Below are 8055 nucleotides of genomic sequence, written 5' to 3' on the forward strand. Positions count from 1 at the left end.
GCACTGGAATTGGCGGGGGGCCTTGGGATCCCGAGCACTGGACCTCCCGCCTGACTCGTGTGTGCGTTTCTGTGTATACGTGTGTGCCCGTGTGTACCCCTCTGGGGGGGGTCTGTGCTCTGCGCCCGCGTCTCCACGGTTCGATTCGCCCGACAGGAAACTGGTGTCGGGCAGAAGCGGACAATTAAAATCCTTGCCCTACCACAGCCGGCCACGTCTCACACAGAGTGAAAGTGGCTTTTTTTTTTTTTTTTTTTAAGGAGAGAGTGAGAGATGTATTTATGCACATATTTATCCCTCTAATTATAGGAATTAATCCTCTTACTTATGACTAAAAGGTAACGTCGAAGGACGTCCCTTTGATGTGGAAAAGCATCATTTGTGACTCACATTCAGACTGATTAAGGAATAATTGTTGTTAAACGCTTTACAAGAGGAGAGTGTTTAATTGAGGGGCATTCGTAATTTTACGGCTTAGCACAAAATTAAACGTAATTAAAAACTCAGAAATTCCAACTGATTTTCCAATTATTTTTATTGTCTGAGTTAATTGTTACACAAGGGTATCACTTCTCCCCAAAGGCATTGCAAAAAAAAAAAAAAAAAAGCAATCCTACCTTTCTCAAATTTTCAACGCGAGGATTCACAGCTTTCTTCAGGTCCAGGCCAGGTAAAGACCTTCCCCACTCTCCCTTCCGAGGTTCCGCCTCGCGCCCCTCCCTCCCCCACTGTAATTAAGCGTTTCAGCCACTTTCCCCTTTCGGTGAGTTCCTGCAACACCTTGGGATGCGAGAAAGTGATGGCAGTTCTCTTCTGCAGATCATTACAGCAAAACTGGAAGTATCTATAGAAGGCTGATGAATTTCTTGAAGTAACACTTGTCATACATGGCGGCGAGATTAAAAAAAACCTAAGTAAACACAGCTCTCTGGGGGCGATCCCTCGACGCCTCTGCCTTCGAGTGTGTGGCAGGAGGGAGGTAACACGCAAACGCGGACTGGGAGATGTTTATAAACGTGCGCACGAAGACATGCACATACACGCAGAAAACTTTTTTTTTTTTGGCCAAGGCGTCTCAGATTGTGAAATTCTTTTCTAATATCGGGATTACTGGAATAAAGCAAAGCTATCTTTGTATATATGACTTCTCTTAATGTCCAAATAGATTTATTTAAATACACCAAAAGGTTTATAAAAAGTGCTTCAGTATTATAGAAAGAAACACATCCTCACAGATAGTCCAGAAGTGGCCCTGTCTTTCCTATCAGTCTTGGAGGGAATCCTAGAAAACAAAATAAAAAGCATAAAATTAGGCAGAATATGAATTTATAAATTTCAATTAGACTAGACTGAGAGTGTGGAGTAGTGAAATGTTTGCATTTCACTAGTTTCTCTGTAATTCTTTTTAGGATAGAGACTTCAGTGGATTCAAGCTTTCTATCTGACTTTCCCGTCTACCCCTCATAAAATAAATGATTGCCTCTGATCTGATGTGCCAGGTGAAAATGGGTAGAATTAAAACTGTCAATTCTGCTTCCAACTTGTGTCTTTTGATTGAGTTCAAAAGCTTTTAAAGGTAAAACGTGCCGATCATTTATATGTATTGTTTCTTTTTCTCTTATCATGGCTTTTAACTGAAAAGAAAAAGTATATTTCCAAATTCATTTTCTCTGGAAGATTTGAATCTTCCAGGTAATTTGATGATGGAGCCTAACACATGTGATCTCCTGTGCCCAGTGAAGCCCGGTTTACAAGAGTGCAGTCAAAGAGGTACAGTGAAGTCTGGTTTTTCGGTTTTCTACCTACATGGTTTATTTGGAGTTGAAATGAGGCTATTTAAATCAGAAGCTTTCCAAGTGCTTCTTGTTCAGTTGCTCAGTCCTGTTCGACTCCTTGCGACCCCATGGACGGGAACGTGGTCCAAGTGCTAGAATACTACTCCAAGTGCTATAATACTCTTTTGGAGAAAAGGCTGGAGCAGGCAGAGTTGGAAAGAATGGAGGAAGGATCTCTGAAAGTTAGAAATGGTGAAAAAGACATGTAATCTGATGTGGAAAATTGAGTAAAAGAGCCACTGCACACTGTAGCTGAGGCAAAGATTGCTGAATCCTTTGAAGAAACTGACACGGATTTTCCAGAGCTGGGAGGAAAGAGAGAGATGGATTGGGGGTGGGGGAATCCTAGGGTGGGCATTTTATGTAAATGAGTAAATTGGAAATGTAGTACAAATCCAGTATAGTAAAACTGACAGTTCTGACAGTATTGACAACATAAATATATGTTTGAACACTGCACTTTCAGACACTTAACCGATGAAGCAATAAAAAAATTCGACTACAATATTTCAAATAATCGACATTGATGTTTTGATACATCATTTTTATACTCCAAATCGATCTATCACTCTGGGGCTGGTCAATTTTAAGTAAAAATGGGCTGCAACCATTTGCACCTTGGCTAATGATGATCTAATAACAGCCCTCAATTAATTACACCTAAATTGTGCTTTCTTTCTTCAGGATGAGAGCAGGAGGGGGCAATTCTTGAGGAACAGAACCTACATTTGAGTCATCCTCCACCCTCCTTTCTATTCTATTTTTGAGGGGAGAATTTTAGAGGTGGCAAGAGGTCTTTGTGTGATCACAGTCACTGCAGGCTGAAGGCCCCTAGCTTCAGGTAGCTACTGACTGGGTCTTGTACTGGGGATATGGTCCTCGCTTTTACTTCTCAAGGTCAAAACTAAATTTTAGAAAATGCAGTCACAAAGTTGATCATATGATTGCACTTTTATGCAATCACAAAGTCCCGCAGGTCCCATACTGTTTCCTCCGTTTCAAGAACTAGACGGAAGAGATTTGCTCAAAGAGAGGACTGAAGATGTCTCTAAGGCTCAGTGTGTGGAGGGGTGTGTGTGTTGTGTGTGTGTGTATGAGAGAGAGAATTTTAAAGTACCCAATTGGAGTTGAATCTCTCCTTCTGCCCCTGTCCCCTCTAACTTCCCACCCTATGCTAAAGGTTTACTGGCTACTGGTTTTTTCTTTTTTCTTTAAGCCACAAATAAGAAGGAAGACAAATCTCTTCCAGAAAGGAGGGAGAACACTGATGAGTCCTGCATCCTCAAGCACATTCCCTGAAGTCTCTGTTCCTTTTTCTTTGCCCTCTGGGGTTTCCAGTGAGCTTTCCTACTTCCACTTTCCTTTCCACGCCTCTCCAAATTTGATGTGGTAGTTATGGTGGGAGAGGGAGGATAAAACTAATTTATTATTATTTTTTCAAATAATTATTTATTAAATCCTGGACAGGCCCAGGATATAAACTGGAGCACTCTGCTGTGCTCGAAGGATCTAGGCATGGAGGGAAGGGGGGCCGGCTGGCGCCCCCACCCCAGCCCTCTCCCAAAGCTCTAGTCTCACGCCTGCAAAGCCCCGACCCTTCGGTCAAACTCGCATTGAGACTCGGCCTTCTGACCTAAAACTTAGCCGGGCTCCACTAGACGGGATTCCAGCGTCTGACTTCTTTCCTCTAAACTTCACGAATACAGTTTAAGTCCTTCCAAACCACCGCCGGCTGAGACTGAGACTTAAGCAACGAGTTAAGCTACAGTAAGATGCGAATCAAAGGAAAAGGACGTGCGTGGCCCACGTTGGGTGAAGGTGGGAGTCCTAGAAGAGCTCCCCCGCCTGAGCATCACCTGGTTCCGATGGTGTCAGCCTCTGACCGGGTCTTTCCAGCTGTCTGCCCGGCAAATGGGGGGTGGGAACTAGAAAGGGGACAGTAGGAAGACAGGAAAGACAGAAAGAGGGGACAGAATCAAGATTGCGGAAGAGATAAGAGAAAGAGAAGGCGAGAGGAGGATGAGAGGAAGGAAAAGAGCGCGGGAAGGAGCCAGAGACAGCGAGAGCTAGCGCACGTCGTGCTTGGAGCCCCGCCAGATAGCGCTAGAGGGCTATTTATTGAAATACTTTCCTACTGCGAGATAGGATAGGAGCTAAAATTGGGAGAAATAAGAAATAAGGCAGAGCAAAGGAAAAGAAAGTACAATCATTCCACCCCATCTTATTTAATAAGAGAAATTGTGGGGTGACTTATTGTTATTAATTGGAGGGAGGAGTGCATGGTAGAAAGCCTAAGTGGGGAAAGGACCAAAAACCAAGACAAACAAAAAGAGGTCCCCTTCCTCTCTTGATCCCAACTAAGAAGAGAATAAGCAAAGTTAACAGGTAAGAAAGCAAGTGAAATTCTTCCTAGAGCAACTTTCAGAGCTTCTGGCTTCATGGCTGGGAAGGTCAGAAACAGTTCACAAGGATGAGCTGAGCTTTACAGAGAGATGTTTTTAAAGTAATAGATGACTGCAAGGGGGTGGGGAGCGAGAGGCAAACACGTTATTGAAAACACCAAATAAAATATATATCAAAAATTCCAACTGTCAGCCAGCAGGTTGGAACAGAAAGAGAACCCCTTTGCCTTTGTCCTAGCGATGCTGGGTTCAGGGCTGTGTCTGCAGGGCCGCAACCAAACTCCTTGAATAACAATTTTTACTCTGGGAGGCTTGGAGAAGAGAGCTGGACTACAAAAATTCCCTGTTGCATTCAGAAACCAAAGAACAGTGAAGCAGATGGAGAGAGAAGACCTAGTGACAGAGGTGGAGTCCAGGGAGACAGAGAGAGAGGAAGAATAAAATATTTGGATCCTATTTACTTGCTCAGGTCAGTAACGCAAGAAAACTTCTTTAAAACCATAATTTACTCTAAAATATTGATTTAGTTTTATTCTAAAAGCCCAAGCATCTCACATCTACCTTCTCATTTTAAAACGGCACTTTCCTTTTACCTGAAGGAATTTTTTGAATTAAAGTAATAATTAGTATCTTTCTTCCAAACCAGTCAAGAGAGCCTCCACAAATAAAAATTAACCTTATAGAGGAAAAAAGAAAGAAGGAAAAAAAAAAAAACAAAACACCCAAACTCTGCTTAATCCAAAATACTCCAATTCAAAACATTAAAGTTACAAATAAGATTAAGGGTGGATCTATTTGTTTCTGTAGCAAGGTGCCAATTGTTCTAACTGTTGTAAGAAGACAAAAAGGTTTTAAGCCTAGTGATTTTAATACACAGATTAACACTTCAGACTTTACAGTTCTGAGGAATTTGGAGTTTTCTGTGCTGAGGATCTATAACTTTTTAGGTGAAAAAAGGAGGAAAAGACACATAAGTTCCTACAGGAAGGTGAGCAAATTCACCCAAAATAGACTCTAGGTTCATAGATGCTCATTTCAAATTACTCTCCATAAAGCCAATGCCCTTTAAATTAAGTAACTTTAGAGCAATTCAATTATTCCTTTAACAGCTTGAATGTTACCTATAATATCATTCCATGTTGAGACAAAAAGAGAAAGAGAGAGAAGGAAAAGTAGAAAAGAAGCAGTTCTCAGAAGTCTTGGGGATGCTCCAGTAAGCAAGAGGTGATTAAAAACAGACCCTCAAGTTTGAAAGGCCTAATTCCCCCTCCCATTCACCTCCACCGGATCAGGTCCCCTCCCTTCACCTTTTTTTTCTTTTTCATTCAGTGCCCCCACCCCGACTCCAAAGCTCAGTAGCCAATTTGGGATTCTGAAGAAATAGACTTCAGCATCCATATTTGTTCTGGGGCACTTGTAAAATGCGATTTGTAGAAGGTCTTCAGCCTTCTGATTGTCTTTGAATTGTTTTTACTGAAACAGATCTTTTGCAGTTAATGAGTCCCCACGCAGCTGGACAGCTCCTCTCGGACACTAAGAACTCTAACCCCAAAATGACCCCAATTTGACACCGCAAGATGAAATTTTACCGCCTGTTAAAACCATTTCCAGCCTGAGCAAAAGGGGCTGACTATTGACGGAGGTGTGTGCCGCCTCCTGCGACCCCCATCTCACGCCCGTCTCCCGGCCCTGCCCCACCTACTTTTCCTTTACCCCAAAAGTGGCAGAGCAGATGAGCCTCGAAGTCCCGGAAGGGTTGCGGAGGCTGAGAACGGAGCATCAGCAAGATAGTATCCCGGACTAGAAACCAGAAAGCCTGCGTACTCCACTGCTTTTGAGTAGTTTCAATGGGACTGCAAAACTGGGAGTTAGGGGAGACTATGAAGTTCTTAAATGTTCTTCAGTTCTATTAATAAAACATCAGCAAGTTGGTGATTAAAAGTAATCGTCCTTTGAATTCATCAGATTGACCAAGAATGGACATCGTGAATCACCTCCAACTTGATCTTGTGTGTAACTGACTGCACTGCGATGCTATTTTAAACTAACAGTTTCATAATTACGTGCAACTAGGTAAGTGAAATCTCTTTAGTCGCATGAAATTCGGGATTCTCCCTTTAAGAAACTGGTAAAATTTTAAATGACACAGATTTTCCTCCTGGAAGACTTCACTTTTAACACTCTCACACTTCTTAACTAAGGTCTTTGGAGTTAAGGATGATTGGTTGGTTTTTTCCTTAACAGTATCTCAAAATGTTCTATTTCTCTCTCCCTCCCACCTCTGACCAGATTGTCCTAATTACTTGCTTTAATGTATTCAATAAAATTCGAAAGTAGTTACAGAATATCAGAGCAACAGAGAGAGACAGGGAGAGAAAGGAAGAAAGAAGTTCAGATTAAAATGCCTTCTGCATCGCCCAAAGGATGAAAACACGTGAAAAAAGAATTCAAACTTTTTTCTTTTGTAAAGCTCAAGATGATCACGGAATAATCAACCCATTATTAGCTCAACAACTGTTTGAAAATACAGAAACCATCAATTGGTCTGAATTGTTTTTACTCGATGCACTTCCGTGGAAGAAACACTTAAAAAAAAATCTTCGTGTAATTTTTCTAAATAAAGCCTGTAGGAATGTTACTCACTTCACAATATCATTAAGAAAAAAAAATGTAATGGTAAGATGAGTAGAAGATAGCAACTTTGAATGTTTAAACTGCGATGCAGAGGTTGGGTTCCAAGTTGATTTTTACAAAAGCAACATTTTCAAGGAAATTGAGATCCTTTAAAAAAGAAAAGTAATTGGCGCCTATTGCTTACTATACAGGACACTTAAAACAATAATAACCCTATTGGCGACAAATATGCAATATTGATAACAGGAACAGTTAGAAGAGTTAAAAACTTAAAAACTGAGTACAAACTTCTCAGCTAGCGGCGCTGCACTGGGACCGTGGATCCACCGACATAAAGACCTCTGCTAAGTCGAAAATGCTCCGTAGCGAGACCAGTTTGATGTTTTTCTTTCTCGGTCATCTTCCCGCCTCGGGTTAACCGAATTCGAACAACTACCTCTTGTTAATAAAATTCTGGAGGTCAACTTTTTCTTCTCTTTTGCATCTTCTTCTTCTTTTTTTTTTTTTTTTTTACTCACCTTTCCTTATATGTCCATGAGCAACTCAGCAACAAATACGAAGGATGCTTTTAATCTTGCAGTTCTTCTGAGAAGAAAAAATGAGGAGGTGGATGGGGAAGGACACTTCTCCCAACGTTCAGGTTTCTCACCAGTCGGATCTTACTGGCTTGAAGCCTGGCTTACGAGTTACTGAAAACCTGGGCTAGACTCTCATCCCCAGGCTCCGCGCACCCGGCTGTCCTTGCTGCGGCCACCCCGGGCAAATACTGCGCGATCCACGGCCCCACTCCCTGACGTCGCCCTACCCTCGCCTCTGCAAGTCCCTCCGCACTATCTTTCTTTTATATGTGAGGGCCGATTTCCCGCAGACATCATTGTTATGATGGCTCATTTAATCAAACTGTTTAATTGCTCCGGTAATCACTATCATCATCACAGGTGCTCAATCATTCATCATTTTTGGAGGGCTTTATTGACCTCCCGAGCTCATTCCCCAACCCTATTAAAATCGGGCCAAATTTCTCCGACTCCGCTTGGAGTCTCTGCAGGCTGCTATCTAAGCTCAGTTGAGTTGCCCGAAAGCTTACAGTGAAGCAGAGAAGATAAAAGGGGGACTTTAAAAAGAAAAGAAAAGCCTATCAGCCTTTTCTCACTCTCTCTTATATTCTCATTCTCTCTCATTTC

The 8055-nt window shown here is 42.0% G+C and overlaps 1 long non-coding RNA gene across 1 annotated transcript; it reads right to left on the reverse strand.

The window, feature by feature from the left end:
• Window positions 1-517: 517 nt before the first annotated feature.
• LOC147364794 (uncharacterized) lies at window positions 518-8055 on the reverse strand. Its single transcript, XR_015134986.1, has 2 exons — window positions 7390-8055; window positions 518-1282 (listed from the first exon to the last, which is right to left on the reverse strand). It is a non-coding gene; the product is annotated as an uncharacterized LOC147364794 (long non-coding RNA).

This window comes from Bos grunniens, chromosome 10 (genome assembly GCF_055505025.1).
Source record: "Bos grunniens cultivar Pamir isolate PY7600 chromosome 10, Bosgru_T2T1.0, whole genome shotgun sequence".
Taxonomy (NCBI): domain Eukaryota; kingdom Metazoa; phylum Chordata; class Mammalia; order Artiodactyla; family Bovidae; genus Bos; species Bos grunniens.